Source organism: Pelobates fuscus, chromosome 13 (assembly GCF_036172605.1).
Source record: "Pelobates fuscus isolate aPelFus1 chromosome 13, aPelFus1.pri, whole genome shotgun sequence".
In the NCBI taxonomy this organism is placed as follows: Eukaryota; Metazoa; Chordata; class Amphibia; order Anura; family Pelobatidae; genus Pelobates; species Pelobates fuscus.
Window position 1 is genome coordinate 67,162,820 of NC_086329.1, and position 21,048 is coordinate 67,183,867.

The following is a 21,048-nucleotide window of genomic DNA, read 5'->3' on the forward strand; positions in this document are numbered from 1 at the left end:
ATACTTGATAGTTAAAAAGTGGCGGACGGTGAACACATCTGTGTTGCTACACAAGAACCGACCTCAACAAAGGGTAAAAAAAAAAAAAAAAAAGACAAAAAACAAACCCACGAAGGTTGGCTTCTGCGTAAGCCCTGACATTGAAAGAGCAACTTCTAACTACCTCATGTCAATGTTGGTTTATGCGTAAACCGAAACAATGTATAAGTGATGTGTTTGGATGTCTGTCACAACATAAATAAAGAATAAAAAAAAAAATATGCATTAAAAGCAAGTGGGTCTCGCAAAATTACCGTTTTGAAAAGTGGGTCTCGGCCCATAAATGTTTGGGAAGCCCTGTCCTAGGCTAGTCATTGAGCACTTTTCTTTCTGGCTTCCCCAGTTCCTCTCATCTAGCACTCCTTCCCTTATACTTGGGGATTTCAATATCCCAATCAACAACCACAAATGCACTGATGCCTCTTGTCTGCTCTCTGTGACCTCCTTCTATGGCCTTACGCAATGGTACAATTTAGCAACCCATACAGCAGGAAACACTCTTGATCTTGTCTTAACCAATCTCTCTACCACCTCTAATATATCCAATATTCCTTTTCCTATATCTGACCACCATCTGCTGACTTTTGACATCGGCATACCTAAGACCCAATTGACACCACCGTCTAAACATCAATCTCACAGAAACCTCTAAATCTCCAAACCACCCTTTTACCTATCTCAAACATCACCTGTATTGACTCTAACTCCCCATCCAACTACCGTCCTATCTCGCTACTGCCTTTTGCATCCAAGATCCTTGAAAGAGTTCTCGTATAAAAGAAAATTGTCTACAATCAAAAAACATATATAAATCCCAAAGATTTAGGTAACTGTTTTAAAGAATACTATGGAAAGCTGTATAATCTTCCAGTAGAAACTTCAATAAATAATATAAAGCAATATTTGAATAAAACAAATCTTCCAATGATCGACCAAACTCAGTTAACCAGGCGTAATAGACCGATCAATGATGCAGAAGTACATATTTGTCAGGGTACCTGAAGTCTCTACCTCTGAGAGAGGTAGAGACTTAGAAGTTTATCCGTCCAAAAGGGCTGTTTCCCCCGTCCCTCGCGGTCCTTCCGGTCATTTACACGCCGGCCGCGAGGGATCCACTTCCTTTTGTAACACAACGCCCAGCAGTCGACGTCATGACGCCAACCCGGACCGACCTGTCACTCAATTGTCTGGAAACTAATCAGGACTCGTCGGAGGCGTGTCTACTCTCCTGAGCCAGGGTATTTAACAGTGCTTCTTCCATTTGCTCATTGCCCTGTCGTGGTTCTAGCCTGTCTAGTCACCCAGCGCTCTTGTATTCCAGTTATCCTTTTGGTTCTGACCCGGCTTGTTTGTATTACTCTGCTTATCTCTGTTACCCTTTGACTCGGCTTGTTCCTCGCTTACCTGTCTTCTCGTTCCCTCGACCTCGGCTTGCCTTTGACCATTCTCTCTATCTCCGTACGTTAGTCCGGCCATTCTAAGGTCCGGTATACGTACCTTTCTACTGTCTGTACTCTGCGTGTTGGATTCCTGTCCCGATCCTGACATTACGACAGGGCCAATGGATCCTGCAGGTACAGACAGTCAGCTTGGTCCTTCCGATCCTAGGTTTGAAGCCATGGAACACAGAATGGATCAGATGGCCTTAGCACTACAGGCGTTATTATCTCGTGCTAATAATCCACCAGAGGAGACGCGTACTACTTCTATTTCCCCTGTGAGTTCAGGCCTAGAGGTAGCCACTGTAGGTGCCTCTTCCCATATTACCCCACCAGTACGTTATGGTGGTTCACCTGAGAAGTGTCGTGGTTTTTTAAACCAGATCAGTATCCACTTTGAATTACAACCTCGCACCTATCCTACAGATAGGGCGAAGGTTGGATTTATTATCACCTTACTCATTGAGAGAGCTCTGAGATGGGCCAATCCATTATGGGAGAATGATAACCCGTTAGTATATAATTATAATGCCTTTGTAGCTGCCTTTAGAAGAACTTTTGACCCTCCTGGTAGAAAGGTCAATGCAGCTAGATTACTTTTGCGCCTAAGACAAGATAACCGAACACTGGTGGATTATGCACTAGAGTTCAGGTCTTTGGCGGCAGAAGTTAAGTGGAATGAGCAGGCTTATATAGATGTATTTTTGAACGGGCTATCAGATGTAATCCTTGACGAGGTTGCTACTAGAGAGCTTCCTGAAAATTTGGAGGATTTAATTTCGTTCATTTCTCGTATTGATGAGCGTTTAAGAGAGAGACAGAACACTCGAGAGAGGAACTTTAGACCTTCCTTTAAATTAGCTCCCGCATTTCAAAATCCTGATTTCACTACCTCACTGTTTCCTGAACCTATGCAGATAGGCAATACTCGCCTCTCAGAAGAGGAGAGACAGTACAGGAGAAGGGAGGGATTGTGTATGTATTGTGGAGTCAGAGGTCACTTACGCCTGAGTTGTCCTAATCGCTCGGGAAACGCCCGCACCTAAGTTTCTCTAGAGGACAGGCCTTGGGTGTTTCTATTTTGTCCTATATTCATAACTATAAAGATCACAGGCTTCTGCTACCAGTTTCTTTAACTTGGGAGAATGGAGTACTAAAGACCATGGCTTTGATAGATTCCGGAGCTGCTGAGAATTTTATCGACCAGGCCTTTGCTACTAAACACACTATCCCATCCCAGTTAAGGGATACACCCTTGGCCGTTGAGGCCATAGATGGTAGACCTTTACTTGAGCCTGTTATCTTTCGTGAAACCATACCCGTTAACTTAACTGTTGGTATCTTACACGAGGAAAACGTATCGCTTATGCTTATTTCGTCCCCTTCTGTTCCCATAGTCCTGGGTTACCCATGGTTAAAGAGACATAACCCTATCATTGATTGGGAGTTAGGGGAGATACTCTCATGGGGCCAGGGTTGCCAGGAGAGGTGTTTACGGAGGGTTTCTCCATTGGGTGTAATCAACACACCAGGTAGTTCTACCCAGTCTACAGATTTACAGATACCGCCTCGGTACCTGGATTTAAAAGCAGTATTCGACAAAAGGAATGCTGATACTCTACCTCCACACAGGACTTTTGATTGTAAAATTAATCTACTACCTGGTACCATGCCTCCGAGGGGCAATGTATATCCTCTATCCACCAAAGAGAATTCAGTTCTAGAGGAATATATTCGGGAGAATCTAGACAAAGGATTCATTAGGAGATCTTCTTCTCCTGCCTGGGCTGGTTTTTTTTTGTTAAAAAGAAGGATGGTTCCCTAAGACCTTGCATTGATTACCGAGGGTTGAATAAAATAACCATCAGAAATGCCTATCCGATCCCCTTGATTACCGAGCTGTTTGATCGCCTAAAGGGCTCTAAAATTTTCACCAAGTTAGATCTCAGAGGGGCATATAACTTGGTGAGAATCCAGCAAGGACACGAGTGGATGACAGCGTTCAATACCCGTTATGGGCATTATGAATACACGGTCATGCCTTTTGGTCTTTGTAACGCACCGTCAGTATTTCAGGATTTGATTAATGAAGTTCTCAGGGAATTTCAACATGATTGTGTTATTGTGTACCTGGACGACATACTTATACACTCTAGGGAGATTGAGACCCACCACAGACAAGTCAGAAGGGTATTACACAAACTTCTTCAACATGGGTTATACTGCAAATTGGAGAAATGTAGTTTTGACCAGTCTCAGATAGACTTTCTTGGTTACGTGATTTCTGGGGAAGGCTTTAAGATGGATCCCGGCAAACTCCAGTCTATTTTAGATTGGCCATTGCCTAAGGGACTCAAGGCTATTCAGAGGTTTATTGGTTTCTCCAATTATTATAGGCGCTTCATTAAGGGATACTCTTCTATTATTGCGCCTATTACCAATATGACCAGACAGGGGGCTGACACTAAGACTTGGTCTACTGAAGCTCTCGTTGCTTTCAAGACTCTCAAGGAACTTTTTGCCTCTGCTCCAATTTTAGTCCACCCTGATACGACTCTGCCGTTCCTACTCGAGGTCGATGCCTCTGAGACAGGCGTAGGTGCTATTCTGTCACAAAGGTTAGGGGTGGACAAACCACTACACCCTTGTGGTTTTTTTTCCAAGAAACTGTCTGGTCCTGAGAGCAGATATGACATCGGTGACAGGGAATTATTAGCGGTCATTATGGCTTTAAAGGAGTGGAGACATTTATTGGAGGGGACCTTACATCCTGTTACCATTTTAACAGATCACAAGAACTTGTCCTATATTGGGGAGGCTAAGCGACTGTCCGCCAGACAAGCTCGTTGGTCCTTATTCCTGACCCACTTCAATTATGTGCTTACTTATAGACCTGGTTCTAAGAACTCTAAAGCCGATGCTTTGTCTCGCCAATATGAACCTTCTACTATATCTGAACCTGTTCTTTCCTCTATAGTTCCGAAATGCAATATTATCGCTAACACGAATCTCAGGATTCACTCTCCGTTACTTGCCGAGATCTTAAAGCTGCAACATCTAGCCCCTAAACAGACCCCCGGGGGTCGACATTTCGTTCCTCCTGCTCTTCAACTGGAACTGTTACAATGTTTCCACAACAGCAAGGTGGCTGGACATCCTGGCATTCGCAAGACGTGCGCTTTGATCTCTAAAGACTTCTGGTGGCCTGCTTTACGTAGGGATATCAAAGATTTCATCGGTGCGTGTGAGGTTTGTACTAAGACCAAGCAACCTCATACGCTTCCATGTGGATTTCTGCATCCCTTAGAGGTTCCAGAAAAGCCGTGGTCCTGTTTGGCTATGGACTTTATTGTCGATTTACCTATATCTAAAAACAGACTGTTATCCTCACCGTGGTTGACAAATTCACCAAGATGGCTCACTTCGTTCCTCTGCCTAAACTTCCGTCTTCTCCCGAGTTGGCAGAGATATTCGCAAGGGAGATTTTTCGTTTACATGGGATACCCTCCCAAATTGTATCTGACAGAGGTTCCCAATTTGTTTCTCGTTTTTGGAGATCCTTCTGCTCTCAACTGGGTATCAAATTGAATTTCTCTTCCGCCTATCATCCTCAGTCTAACGGAGCTGCTGAACGCACCAACCAAAAGATTGAACAATATTTACGTTGTTTTGTTTCCGAACACCAGGACGATTGGGTCGGTTTGATTCCTTGGGCGGAGTTCGCGCACAACAATCTCGTTTGTGATTCTACTCATTCAAGCCCCTTCTTCATGAATTATGGCTTTCATCCATCCATTCTTCCCTCGGTTTCTCCTTCCCAAGGGGTACCGTCGGTTGATGTTCATGTTGCCAATTTGAGGAAGTTGTGGGATCAGACTCGACAAATTCTTCTGCACAATTCTATGCTGGTTAAGAAACACGCTGATAAACGTAGAAGGTCGGCTCCGGTTTTTGTTCCAGGCGATAGAGTATGGTTGAGTACTAGAAACATTCGTTTAAAAGTGCCTTCCATGAAGTTCGCCCCTCGTTATATTGGACCTTACAGGGTTCTGACTCGAATTAACCCAGTTGCGTATCGTCTAGCTCTCCCATCTGCCTTACGCATCCCTAACTCCTTTCATGTTTCATTGCTGAAACCGCTAGTCTGCAACAGATTTTCCTCCACGGTATCCTCTCCTCGCTCTGTTCAGGTGGAGGGTCAGGAGGAGTATGAGGTCAACTCTATCATCGATTCCCGAATCTCCCGGGGGAGAGTACAATATCTGGTCGACTGGAAAGGATATGGTCCTGAGGAGAGGAGTTGGGTACCTCAAGAGGATGTTCATGCTCCTCGCCTCCGCAGGGCGTTTCACTCCCGCTTCCCATCTCGTCCCGGTTCCTTCCGCCCGGTGGGCGTATCTGAGGGGGGGGTACTTTCAGGGTACCTGAAGTCTCTACCTCTGAGAGAGGTAGAGACTTAGAAGTTTATCCGTCCAAAAGGGCTGTTTCCCCCGTCCCTCGCGGTCCTTCCGGTCATTTACACGCCGGCCGTGAGGGATCCACTTCCTTTTGTAACACGACGCCCAGCAGTCGACATCATGATGCCAACCCGGACCGACCTGTCACTCAATTGTCTGGAAACTAATCAGGACTCGTCGGAGGCGTGTCTACTCTCCTGAGCCAGGGTATTTAACAGTGCTTCTTCCATTTGCTCATTGCCCTGTCGTGGTTCTAGCCTGTCTAGTCACCCAGCGCTCTTGTATTCCAGTTATCCTTTTGGTTCCGACCCGGCTTGTTTGTATTACTCTGCTTATCTCTGTTACCCTTTGACTCGGCTTGTTCCTCGCTTACCTGTCTTCTCGTTCCCTCGACCTCGGCTTGCCTTTGACCATTCTCTCTATCTCCGTACGTTAGTCCGGCCATTCTAAGGTCCTTTCGTACCTTACGTACCTTTCTACTGTCTGTACTCTGCGTGTTGGATCCCTGTCCCGATCAAATAGCGATTTGTAACAATTGCTATCTCCAAACTCCAAAAAGCTTAGACACCTGGACTGGATGGTTTTACCAATCGGTTTTTCAAGCATTATTGAGCAAACATCTGGCCCTAACTTTCAATAATGCGGTACAGATAGGTAGCTTTCCTGAAGAAATGACTAGATACTCCCTATCTTGAAACAAGGAAAGTACCCTACAGTAGTCTCTAGCTACCATCCCATTCCTTTAATAACTACAGATGTAAAAATATTTTCTTCCATCATAGCATCCCGCCTTAAGGAAGTAATTAAGAAATTAATTCACAAGGACCAAATTGGCTTTATTCCTGGTAGATGGTCAGGCTCCAATACGAGAAGAATTATTAATATTATAGACAGCTCTAAAAAGAAGAATATACTGCTTTTGTCTATAGCTGTCAATGCTGAAAAAGCTTTTGACAGGCTGAATTGGAGATTTCTGGACCTAGCATTAGAATCATATACTATCAAAGGATGGATGCTAGATGCAATCATGGCACTGTATAAAAACCCCTCAGCTAGAACAGTTGGGCCAAATGTCTGTTCAGATTAGGTCTCAACAAAAAATGGTGTTAGGCAAGGGTGCCCATTGTTGCCATTATTATATATACTCTCAATAGAACCATTAGCAGAAAATATTAGAAAGACTTTGAGAATAAAAGCTTTCAGGATGAAAGATAGTGAATAAAAAATCAGCATGTATGCAGATGATATTCTCCTTACAATAACAGATCCTAAAAACTCTTTGGATTCCCTGATGGGAGAATGAGAATTTAAGGAATATAGCCAGGTAGCAAACTATAAGTTAAATAATGACAAAACAACTTTGATGAGCACTGGGCTAGAAAAGGAGACAAGAGAGGAGATCAGAAGCAAATATGGGTTTTCATGGGCGGAGTATCGATTACTAAAAATATAGGTAGACTGATGGAAGAATTTTTTTTAACTCTTTTGAAAACTACAAATCAACTACTTAAGACCTGGAGACATTTGCAGATTATGTGGTGGGGACGTATTAATGTTATTAATGTTATTAATTCCTATATTATACCTAAATGGAATTACCTACTTCAAATGATACCCCTTAAAATCCCAGATAGCTGGTTAATGCTATTGCAAAATAATATTGAAAATGTTATTAATAAAGGGAAAAAAAATAGAACAAGGAGGACAACCCTATCTTTGAAATCTACAGATGTGGGTTTAAACTTCCCAAATATAAGATTTACGTACTGGGTGAATATAATATCTCATATATATAGAACCCAGCTATTAACTGCTATAGATGAGGGCTGGTTTAAAATTAAAATGGAAGATTTAGGGCTGAAGAACCCTGATGGTCTTATATGGAATACAAAAAAAAAAATGAAAAAATGGGAGTAGATATTAACAATAATAAAATATGGGCGCACGTGTTCCTGGTAAGGGAAGAGATTAAAGGAAAGATAGGTCTCAAACATGCGATTTTTGATTCGTCAAATCTAAAGGTAATAGAACCCAATATAAATGATATATCACTCTCCAAGTGGAGAGAGTGAGGAATCTATAAGGGTCTCAGATACTATACCAATAGTGATGTACCGAACTGTCCGCCGGCGAACAGTTCCCAGCGAACTTAGCGTGTTCGCGTTCGCCGCGGCGGGCGGACACATGCGCAGTTCGATCCGCCCCCTATTCGCCATCATTGGGCAAACTTTGACCCTGTGCCTCTCGGTCAGCAGACACATTCCAGCCAATCGGCAGCACTCCCTCCCTTGCACACCCTCCAACCTCCCTCCCAGCATCCATTTTCGATTCATTCTGAAGCTGCATGCTTAGTGAGAGGAGGGAAAGTTTAGCTGCTGCTGATTAGATAGGGAAATTGATAGCTAGGCTAGGGTATTCAGTGTCCACTACAATCCTGAAGGACTCATCTGATCTCTGCTGTAAGGACAGCACCCCAAAAAGCCCTTTTTAGGGCTAGAACATCAGGCTGCTTTTTTTTTCCTGTGTAATGTAATTGCAGGTGCCTGCCTGCCAGCTTCTGTGTGAGGTTCACATTGGATACTGTGCCCAATTGCCCAGTGCCACCACTCATATCTGTTTTTACAATAGGTTAAGCTTTAGATTTAAAAGAAATAATTTTTTTTCACTGTAATAGAAGAGCAGTTGCCTGCCTGCCATGGGCGTAGGAACCCCCACAAATCTGGGGGGGATAGCATTCTTACTCGCCGGGTATATTCTTATTCAGTAAACTGGGAGTTGTTTATCCCATTGTACAGCGCTACAGAATTTGATGGCGCTATGTAAATAATAAAATAATAATAATAATGTTAAATTTTAAGTGTGTGTGTGTGTGTGTGTGTGAAATAATATAATGTGAAGCATATCAGTGTATCGCATAGCTCCACAGCAATACAACTGACAGTAATGTGTGAGGTGCAAGTACATCACAGAACACCTCAGCAATAAAATGCATGGGAAAGTGCAGTGTGTGAGTGTATCACAAGCTCTACAGCAAAATAACTCACAGGAACGTGCAGTTTGTGAGCGTATTACAGATCACCTCATCAATACAATGCACAGGAATATACAGTGTTTGAATATATATCAGCCAACCCAATGCGTGGCAAAACACTGCGCTGCACCAATCAGCATCTCCTCACAGAGATGCGTTGAATCAATGCATTTCTATGAGGAGTGTTCAGCGTGAATGCTAGTGCTGCACGTTGTGCAACACTGGACTAGGAAGCACCTCTAGTGGCCGCCTGATAAGGTATTCCTCGGCAGTAATGTAAATACTGCCTTTTTCTGAAAAGGCAGTGCGCTTACATTAACCCCTTAAGGACACATGACATGTGTGACATGTCATGATTCCCTTTTATTCCAGAAGTTTGGTCCTTAAGGGGTTAAAGGACCACTATAGTGCCAGGAAAACATACTCGTGCCCCCACCCTCAGGGACCCCCTCCCGCCCGGCTCTGGGCAGAGGAAAGGGTTAAAACTTACCTTTATTCCAGCGCCGGGCGGGGAGCTCTCCTCCTCCTCTCCACCTCCGATCCTCCCTTTCGGCTGAATGCGCGGCAAGAGCTGCGCGCACATTCAGCCGGTCGCATAGGAAAGCATTTACAATGCTTTCCTATGAACGCTTGCGTGCTCTCACTGTGATTTTCACAGTGAGAATCACGCAAGCGCCTCTAGCGGCTGTCAGTGAGACAGCCACTAGAGGATTTAGAAGCTGGCTTAACCCTTATATAAACATAGCAGTTTCTCTGAAACTGCAATGTTTATATAAAAAAGGGTTAAACCTAGCTGGACCTGGCACCCAAACCAATTCATTAAGCTGAAGTGGTCTGGGTGCCTAGAGTGGTCCTTTAAAAAGCCTGCAGAGACATGCTATAAACACCAAAACTACTACGTTTAGCCGTTGTGGTTCTGGTGACTATAGTGTCACTTGAATATAGAGGGAAAAAAAGAATCATCACAAATTTATGAAATAAAAATGTCTATAATTTTTTTTGGGAAACAATGTGCAGATAGTACTGTACTAATGATATTCCTGGCTGGATGGGAGCATTCCATGTAATCAGTATGATATCCCTGGTTAACCCCTTTATCCACCCGTCCCTAATTGTCTCCCCTCCAACCACCTAGCCTCCTAACCCCCATAAAACAAGTAATATATCTTCTTGTACTTACAGTACTGAAGACACCAGCAGTGATCTGGGTTCAGGGCTGAAAGCGTGAGGCGCTGCTCTGCAGTTGTAGGAGACCGGAGCTCACCCTAGCGTTGTCGTGACATCATGGAACGCGCGTATGCAGAGGGCAAGGGAGGTCGGGAGGAGCAAACAAAGTCCTTTAATATGTAGCGATGCCGAATAGTGGAGGATTGAATCAGATCAGGATTTGAGAGGGAACATTTTTAGCATATTATTGTGGGCAGCGGGGCTCAAGAGGCAGCTGCCTTGGGCCCCCCAGGAGCAACTGGGCCCGGCAGCTGCCCTTTTTGCCCCGTGTTAATGGATGCCCTGACTTAGGGTGACCACATTTCCTAACTGCCATTTAGGGACACTTACTACCTCCTCTACCCCTTCCATTCATATTACTACCCTATCCCTTCCGTTCATATTACTACCCCCCCATACCCCTTCCGTTCATATTACTACCCCCCATACCCCTTCCGTTCATATTACTACCCCCATACCCCTTCCGGCCATATTACTACCCCCCATACCCCTACCGGCCATATTACTACCCCCCATACCCCTACCGGCCATATTACTACCCCCCCATACCCCTTCCGGCCATATTACTACCCCCCCATACCCCTTCCGGCCATATTACTACCCCCCCATACCCCTTCTGTTCATATTACTACCCCCCGCATACCCCTACCGTTCATATTACTACCCCCCTATATCCCTACCGTTCATATTACTACCCCCCCATACCCCTACCGTTCATATTACTACCCCCCCATACCCCTACCGTTCATATTACTACCCCCCATACCCCTTCCGTTCATATTACTACCCCCACATACCTGTTCCGTTCATATAACTACCCCCTCCTATTCATATTACTACCCCCCCCACAGCACCACCCCCTCTAGTCATATTATTAGCCCCCTTACCCCCTTCATTCATATTAGTACTCCCCTCCATTAATATTAATACCCCCTCCTACCCCCCTCCATTCATATTAGTACCCCCACCCCCTCCATTCATATTAGGATCCCCTTCTATCCCTATTAGTACCCTTCCACCCCCCCCCCTCCATTCCTATTAGTAGCCTCTAACCCCTTCCATTCATTTTTCTACCCACCTCTTCCCCCTCCCCCTCCCCAAATTATATCTCCCCTCTCTAACCCTTCCATACTAAATACCTGGCAGTGGCAGGGCGGGCAGGCAGCTGCTTTTTTTTTTCAGAGCCGGCGTCTGAGCTTATAATGACGCCGGCTCCACTCTCCTCCTTGCACACTGTTGTCCCCCTCCCTGCCGTTTTACCGCACAGAGCAGGGGAGGGGGACCTCTTCAAGTGGCGCACGGTGTCAGACTGAGCGCCGGGTAGTCACGTGACACCCGGCGCTCCTATGCACGTGACACCCGGCGCTCCTATGCAGAGCGGGAGGGGGAGGTGCTCCCCCTCCCAGCGTACACTCTGTGCGGTTCCATTATGGAGCCGCACGCAGCCTGTCAGGGGGACGGCAAACATCACTTGTCAGTCTGACAAGTGATTTTTGCGCTCCCCTTTGGCCGGCGGACCTGGGGGGGGATTTCTCCATTATCTGTCCCCCCCAGATGATTTCCTGGGGGGGATGCGTCCCCCCCATCCCCCCCGGTTCCTACGCCCGTGCTGCCTGCCAGCTTCTGTGTCAGGCTGGATGCCTTGCCCATTTGCACAGTCAGTGCCACCACTCATATCTGTTTTTACAATAGGTTAAGCTTTAGATTTAAAAGAAATAATTTTTTTTCACTGTAATAGAAGAGCAGTTGCCTGCCTGCCAGCTTCTGTGTGAGGTTCACATTGGATACTGTGCCCACTTGCCCGGTGCCACCACTCATATCTGTTTTTACAATAGGTTAAGCTTTAGATTTAAAAGAAATATTTTTTTTCACTGTAATACAAGAGCAGTTGCCTGCCTGCCAGCTTCTGTGTGAGTTTCACAGTGGATACTGTGCCCTCTTGCCCAGTGCCACCACTCGTATCTGTTTTTACAATAGCTTAAGCTTTAGATTTAAAATAAATAATTTTTTTTCACTGTAATAGAAGAGCAGTTAGTTGTCTGCAAGCGTCTGGGTGTCAGGCCTCCTTCAGCGTGTGCTCTGCAGACCTGTGCCAGCGTGCTTTGACAGTTGCCAATCATATCTGGTGTCTCTTTAGCGTGCTTTTACAAAGAAAAAAGGTTTCCAGTGTAAGCTAATAGCAGCCAGTCAGTGTCCTTCAAGCGGCTCTGTCAGGCCTTCCTTCAGCGTGTGCCCTGCACAACCCTGCCAGCGTACTTTGACAGTTGCCACTCATATCTGGTGTCTCTATAGCGTGCTTTTAAAACCAAAATTTTGTTTCCACTGTAATAGAAGAGCAGTTGCCTGCCTACCAGCTTCTGTGTGAGGTTCACAGTGGATACTGTGCCCTCTTGCCCAGTGCCACCACTCATATCTGTTTTTACAATAGCTTAAGCTTTAGATTTAAAAGAAATATTTTTTTTTCACTGTAATAGAAGAGCAGTTGCCTGCCTGCCAGCTTCTGTGTGAGTTTCACAGTGGATACTGTGCCCTCTTGCCCAGTGCCACCACTCGTATCTGTTTTTACAATAGCTTAAGCTTTAGATTTAAAATAAATAATTTTTTTTCACTGTAATAGAGCAGTTAGTTGTCTGCAAGCGTCTGGGTGTCAGGCCTCCTTCAGTGTGTGCTCTGCAGACCTGTGCCAGCGTGCTTTGACAGTTGCCAATCATATCTGGTGTCTCTTTAGCGTGCTTTTACAAAGAAAAAAGGTTTCCAGTGTAAGCTAATAGCAGCCAGTCAGTGTCCTTCAAGCGGCTCTGTCAGGCCTTCCTTCAGCGTGTGCCCTGCACAACCCTGCCAGCGTACTTTGACAGTTGCCACTCATATCTGGTGTCTCTATAGCGTGCTTTTAAAACCAAAATTTTGTTTCCACTGTAATAGAAGAGCAGTTGCCTGCCTGCCAGCTTCTGTTTGAGGCTCACAGTGGATACTGTGCCCTCTTGCCCAGTGCCACCACTCATATCTGTTTTTACAATAGCTTAAGCTTTAGATTTAAAATAAATAATTTTTTTTCACTGTAATAGAAGAGCAGTTAGTTGTCTGCAAGCGTCTGGGTGTCAGGCCTACTTCAGCATGTGCTCTGCAGACCTGTGCCAGCGTGCTTTGACAGTTGGCAATCATATCTGGTGTCTCTTTAGCGTGCTTTTACAAAGAAAAAAGGTTTCCAGTGTAAGCTAATAGCAGCCAGTCAGTGTCCTTCAAGCGGCTCTGTCAGGCCTTCCTTCAGCGTGTGCCCTGCACAACCCTGCCAGCGTACTTTGACAGTTGCCACTCATATCTGGTGTCTCTATAGCGTGCTTTTAAAACCAAAATTTTGTTTCCACTGTAATAGAAGAGCAGTTGCCTGCCTGCCAGCTTCTGTGTGAGGTTCACAGTGGATACTGTGCCCTCTTGCCCAGTGCCACCACTCATATCTGTTTTTACAATAGCTTAAGCTTTATATTTAAAATAAATAAAAAAAATTCACTGTAATAGAAGAGCAGTTAGTTGTCTGCAAGCGTCTGGGTGTCAGGGCTACTTCAGCGTGTGCTCTGCAGACCTGTGCCAGCATGCTTTGACAGTTGCCAATCATATCTGGTGTCTCTATAGCGTGCTTTTACAAAGAAAAAAGGTTTCTAGTGTAAGCTAATAGCAGCCAGTCAGTGTCCTTCAAGCGGCTCTGTCAGTCCTTCCTTCAGCGTGTGCTCTCCAGAACTGTTCCAGTGCACATTGCCAATCATATCTGGTGTCTCTATAGCGTGCTTTTAAAACCAAAATTTGTTTTTCACTGTTATAGATTGAATAGCAGTTACTTGTCTTCAAGCGGGTGTGTCAGGCCTACAGTGTGTGCTCTGCAGAACTGTTACAGTTCACATTGCCAATCATATCTGGTCTCAAAGTAGCTTGCACGCATAGTACCACTAATCCCCCAAAAAATGACAGGCAGAGGCAGGCCACCCCGCAGGGGCCGTCGTGGTCGTGGTGCTGTGATTCCCTTTTGCCCTAGAATAATGCCCAGTTTTCAGAAGCCACGTACCCTGAACTTGAAAAGTTCTGAGGACATAGTTGACTGGCTAACACAGGACACCCAATCTTGTACAACCTCCGCTCGGAACCTTGACGCACCATCCTCCTCCAGCTTAGCTTCAGGCACCTCTCAAGATACCACTCACCCGCCTGCCGCCACCACCAAAACTAGCACCACAGTCGCTTTACTTGGTATGTCAGAGGAGTTATTCACACACCCGTTTGAAGAAATGAATGATGCGCAACCATTATTGCTAGAGGATGTAGATAACAGGGATATGTCTCAGGCAGGCAGCATTAAACACATGGAGGTACGGTGTGAAGATGATGATGATGTTGTACCCGCTGCTGCTTCCTTTTCTGAGTTGTCAGATACAAGCGAAGCGGTTGATGATGACGATGCGTCCATGGATGTCACGTGGGTGCCCACTCGGCAAGAAGAAGAACAGGGCGAAAGTTCAGATGGGGAGACAGAGAGGAGGAGGAGACGTGTTGGAAGCAGGGGGGGGGGTCGTCGCAAGGAGCTAGTGGCACAGTCAGACAGCATGCATCGGCACCCGGGGTCAGCCGGACAGCACGCCAATCAACGCATGCTGTGTCCACCACCAGAATGCTGTCATTGCAGAGCTCAGCAGTGTGGCATTTTTTTTGTGTGTCTGCCTCTAACAACAGCGATGCCATTTGCAACCTGTGCCAAAGGAAACTGAGTCATGGGAGGTCCAACACCCACCTAGGTACAACTACTTTGCGTAGGCACATGATCTCACATCACAAACGCCTATGGGATCAACACATGAGTACAAGCAGCACGCCTACTCTAAGCCGCCATCCTCCTCCTGGTCCAGCATCTTCAGCCACGTCAACCACTGCTGTCCTCCTTGCCCCCTCTCAACCATCCGCCACTCCGTCTCCCGCCTTGAGCAGTTCCCGCTCATCTGCCCACAGTCAGGTGTCTGTCAAGGACATGTTTGAGCGTAAGAAGCCAATGTCACCAAGTCACCCCCTTGCCCAGCGTCTGACAGCTGGCTTGTCCGAACTATTAGCCCGCCAGCTTTTACCATACAATCTGGTTGAGTCTGAGGCGTTCAAAAAATTTGTAGCTATTGGGACACCGCAGTGGAAGGTACCCGGATGGAATTTCTTTTCACAAAAGGCAATCCCCAACTTGTACTCGATTGTGCAAAAGGAAGTCATGGCATGTCTGGCACACAGTGTTGGGGCAAGGGTCCATCTGACCACTGATACCTGATCTGCCAAGCATGGTCAGGGCAGGTATATCACCTACACTGCGCATTGGGTAAACCTGCTGACGGCTGACAAGCAAGGAATGCGTGGCATTGCAGAGGAGTTGGTGACACCGCCACGAATTGCAGGCAGTCCTGCTGCCACCTCCTCTACTCCTCCTACTCCATCCTCTTCCATAACCTCCTCGGCTGAGTCCTCTTGTGCTGCTGCGTCTTGCTCCACATCAACGGCACCCCCCCAGCTCCCCAGGTACTATTCCACATCCCGGATACAGCAGTGTCACGCCGTCTTGGGTTTGACTTGCTTGAAAGCAGAGAGTCACACCGGACAAGCACTCCTGTCCGCCCTGAACGCACAGGTGGAAAAGTGGCTGACTCCGCAGCAACTGGATATCGGCAAAGTGGTGTGTGACAACGGAAAAAATTTGATAGCGGCATTGAAGTTGGGCAAGTTGACACATGTGCCGTGCATGGCACATGTGTGTAATCTGATCGTACAACGCTTTGTGCATAAGTACACAGGCTTACAGGACGTCCTGAAGCAGGCCAGGAAGGTGTGTGGCCATTTCAGGCGTTCCTACACGGCCATGGCTCACTTTGCCGATATCCAGCGGCGAAACAACATGCCAGTGAGGCGCTTGATTTGCGACAGCCCTACACGTTGGAATTCAACACTCCTAATGTTCGACCGCCTGCTCCAACAAGAAAAAGCTGTTAATGAATATTTGTATGACCGGGGTGCTAGGACAGCCTCTGGGGAGCTGGGAATTTTTTTGCCACATTACTGGACGCTCATGCGCAATGCCTGTAGGCTCATGCGTCCTTTTGAGGAGGTGACAAACCTAGTCAGTCGCAACGAAGGCACCATCAGCGACATCATACCATTTGTTTTCTTCCTGGAGCGTGCCCTGCGAAGAGTGTTGGATCAGGCTGTAGATGAGCGTGAAGAGGAAGAGGAAGAGTTGTGGTCACCATCACCACCAGAAACAGCCTTATCAGCATCGCTTGCTGGACCTGCGGCAACGCTGGAAGAGGATTGTGAGGAAGAGGAGTCAGAGGAGGATTGTAGCTTTGAGGAGGAGGAGGAGGAGCAAGACCAAACACAACAGGCATCCCAGGGTGCTCGTTGTCACCTATCTGGTACCCATGGTGTTGTACGTGGCTGGGGGGGAAGAACATACCTTCAATGACATCAGTGAGGAGGAGGAACGGGAAATGAGTAGCTCGGCATCCAACCTTGTGCAAATGGGGTCTTTCATGCTGTCCTGCCTGTTGAGGGACCCTCGTATAAAAAGGCTGAAGGAGAACGACCTGTACTGGGTGTCCACGCTACTAGACCCCCGGTATAAGCAGAAAGTGGCGGAAATGTTACCGAATTACAACAAGTCGGAAAGGATGCAGCATTTGCAAAATAAATTAAAAAGTATGCTTTACACAGCGTATAAGGGTGATGTCACAGCACAACGGGAATCTAACAGGGGGAGAGGTGGAAGTCATCCTCCTCCTCCCACGACCACGCCGGCAAGGACAGGACGCTTTAAAGACGTGTTGTTGATGGAGGACATGCGGACCTTTTTAAGTCCTACGCATCGCCACAGCCCTTCGGGATCCACCCTCAGAGAGCGACTCGACCGACAGGTAGCAGACTACCTCGCCTTAACTGCAGATATCGACACTCTGAGGAGCGATGAACCCCTTGACTACTGGGTGTGCAGGATTGACCTGTGGCCTGAGCTATCCCAATTTGCGATAGAACTTCTGGCCTGCCCCGCTTCAAGTGTCCTGTCAGAAAGGACCTTCAGTGCAGCAGGAGGTATTGTCACTGAGAAGAGAAGTCGCCTAGGTCCAAAAATTCTAGATTACCTCACCTTTATTAAGATGAATGAGGGATGGATCCCGAAGGGACTGACACTGGGCGATACATTCGATTAAAAAAGGCCTTGGGCTAAAAATGGTCCACACGCTGCTGTATTTTAGCTTTGAATGAGAAGACGCTTAGCTTAGTCAGGTTGCTACTTTGTTACTTAGAAGCTAGACTTAGGCTGGGATAGAACTTTTGATTTCCACTTTTATTTCGCGAAGTTTTACAGCCTAGTTAGGCATCCACTTTTCTACCAATACCTAGACTTAGGCTGAGCTCGTATTTTGTTTTGTTTTTACAATACAAGGGGTTGGGAATAAGTGGGCATCTGAGTCCTGGCTGGATGGGAGACATTCCCTGCATCTGAGAGACAGGGGCAGCTCCTGTGTCTCTGGGGAAAGCTCACAAACTAGCAACTTCATACTATTGTAACTTTGTATCTTTCCCTAATAGCACTACTCTGGTACCTTAGCGTTCTATCAATAAGCACTAACAGATCGTCCCAGCTTCTTTGTCTACATTATTTTTGTATAAGCAATCCACTACCTTTGTAATTTGGGGCTGACTACTACTCAGTTAAATCGACCTACTTGGGTATCTTTACATACAGGGGGAAGTTTTCCAATTCTATTATGACTTCATTGTTTTTCCCCCACACTGTATGCCTTTGATCCCGATTTATCTCACCAGTGCAGTCAGCATCCCCACGGTTTACCATATACTCCAGGGAAGGACACCCTGGGGTCTGGGGTATCCCCCCCAGAATATACAGTTGGGCTACATTTTATGCAGACACTCTGACACTATAGGGTTGATCTGTGTTCTGGTGCTTTATACATTTAGGTAGATACTCTTTTACCGTATGCTAGTATGAGCAAATAGCCTCTAGGGGTTGTGGTACAGTACTCTCTACAGTGATCTGTCCAGTACCCCCCCCATCGTCAGTACAGCCATATGGACCAACCCCCACTCCTATACCCCATGATTTTTTTTTAGTCTCTGTACGTTTTTCTATTAAAGATTTATTATTTTCCTTACTCTGTACATCTATTACTCTGCACACCAAGGGAGTGAATACCCTATTGTGGGCACACCCTCAGTCGAGTGTGTTCTGGTAGATGGATTTTGCTTTCCTCTCCGAACACCTCAATTCTTGGGATTTATTCTATTTTCTAATACTTATTGCATTGGGGTAAGCCCTTTAGTTGTTGCCCATTTAGTCCTTGCCTTGGCTCCAGAGCTGGACCTTTCTAGCTCTATAGCCATCTTCCTTTTCCTAATATAGCTCTGAATGACGTTTGACTTGCGTGACTTATCCGCCACCAACTAGGGTTCAAGCCGCCATGTTTTAGGGCACTTTCTGCCTGTGAAACAAACATCATATTTTCTGGCCGCTGCTACAGCAGCGGCTGCAACAATACCAAATTTTTCAGGCATGTATACATGCCTAATTTTTAGGCCCACTGGTGCAGCACTGTGGCTTCAAAAACCAAACCAAAAAAAATCCTCCATGATGGCACCAATATACCAGTTGTCTAAGCATCTTCCCACCTTGGCCTAAAAAGGGGAGGTGATTCCACAATTAAAAATCTATGCCATATACAAGTCCACTGATAGGAGACGCAGAAGGTATTAAACTGATATGAACAATACTAAACTCACCACTCCTATCTGGTGGCACATTAGCTTGCCCGCGCAGTGCCCCAAATTTAAAGTAAGAGGACCGACCAAGCATCTTCTTCCATCTCCCTGTTACATAAATCAATGCCATATCCACAGAAATTTTAGAGAATATCCAGGATAGTTTTACAGGGCCAAATCATGTCGCCTGTTGAAAGAGGTGACCTTGCTCGGGTCCCAGGTGTGCGGTTCCTAAAATGGCTGCCATATACATGTCCACTGATAGGAGACGCGGAAGGTATTAAACTGATATGAACATTTACTAAACTCACCACTCCGAGTGCTGTTATTTATTTAATTTTTTTGTGGTGAGGCTTTACAGGACAGAGTGCTTCTCCACGGGACATGTTAACTCACGGGCAGCTGGCTCATCAAGGAACCAGAGCAGCTTGAACGAGGTGACCTTGCTCGGGTCCCAGGTGTGCGGTTCCTAAAATGGCTGCCATATACACGTCCACTGATAGGAGACTCGGAAGGTATTAAACTGATATGAACAATACTCCACTCCTATCAGTAGGTCCGTCCCATTGTGATTTATGGCCCCCACCCACCGCGCAGGGGTGGGGGCCGAGGGGGGAGGACAGTAGGTCCCCCCATTGTGATTTATGGCCCCCACCCACCGCGCAGGGGTTGGGGAGGACAGTAGCTCCCCCCAGTGTGTATCATGGGCTTTGAGGACAGGTGTCAATCCATACCTGCCAAGTGACCCTATGTAGGGGGAACAGTCCCTATTCTGCTCTGTGTCAGTGTGTATCATGGTCTCTGTGGACGGGGAACAGTCTCTATTCTGCTCTGTGTCAGTGTGTATCGTGGTCTCTGTGGACGGGGAACAGTCTCTATTCTGCTCTGTGTCAGTGTGTATCATGGTCTCTGTGGACAGGGAACAGTCTCTATTCTGCTCTGTGTCAGTGTGTATCAGGGGTTTTGAGGACAGGTGTCAATCCATATCTGCCAAGTGACCCTATGTAGGGGGAACAGTCTCTATTCTGCTCTGTGTCAGTGTGTATCAGGGGCTTTGAGGACAGGTGTCAATCCATACCTGCCAAGTGACCCTATGTAAGGGGAATAGTCTCTATTCTGCTCTGTGTCAGTGTGTATCATGGTCTCTGTGGACGGGGAACAGTCTCTATTCTGCTCTGTGTCAGTGTGTATCATGGTCTCTGTGGACGGGGAACAGTCTCTATTCTGCTCTGTGTCAGTGTGTATCAGGGGCTTTGAGGACAGGTGTCAATCCATACCTGCCAAGTGACCCTATGTAGGGGGAACAGTCTCTATTCTGCTCTGTGTCAGTGTGTATCATGGTCTCTGTGGACGGGGAACAGTCTCTATTCTGCTCTGTGTCAGTGTGTATCATGGTCTCTGTGGACAGGGAACAGTCTCTATTCTGCTCTGTGTCAGTGTGTATCAGGGGTTTTGAGGACAGGTGTCAATCCATATCTGCCAAGTGACCCTATGTAGGAGGAACAGTCCCTATTCTGCTCTGTGTCAGTGTGTATCAGGGGTTTTGAGGACAGGTGTCAATCCATATCTGCCAAGTGACCCTATGTAGGGGGAACAGTCCCTATTATGCTCTGTGTCAGTGTGTATCAGGGGCTTTGAGGACAGGTGTCAATCCATATCTGCCAAGTGACCCTATGTAGGAGGAACAGTCCCTATTCTGCTCCGCGTCAGTGTGTATCATGGGTTTTGAGGACAGGTGTCAATCCATATCTGCCAAGTGACCCTATGTATGGGGAACAGTCCCTATTCTGCTCTTTGTCAGTGTGTATCATGGTCTCTGAGGACAGGTGTCAATCCATACCTGCCAAGTGACCCTATGTAGGGTGAACAGTCTCTATTCTGCTCTGTGTCAGTGTGTATCGGGGTCTCTGAGGACAAGTGTCAATCCATATGTCAAGGTGTCAATATGTCATATGTCAGGTGTCAATCCATATCCATTGTGATTTAGGAATGTTAGGTGATTTATGCCCTTTATGGATTAAAACCAGACTCAATTCATCCAAGATAATATTCAGGGATATAA

At 46.4% G+C, this 21,048-nt stretch overlaps 1 protein-coding gene across 1 annotated transcript in view; it reads right to left on the minus strand.

The window, feature by feature from the left end:
- Nucleotides 1–21,048, minus strand: part of LOC134583062 (protein Z-dependent protease inhibitor-like) — a 325,782-nt gene that overhangs the window by 26,397 nt on the left and 278,337 nt on the right. The window lies entirely within an intron of this gene.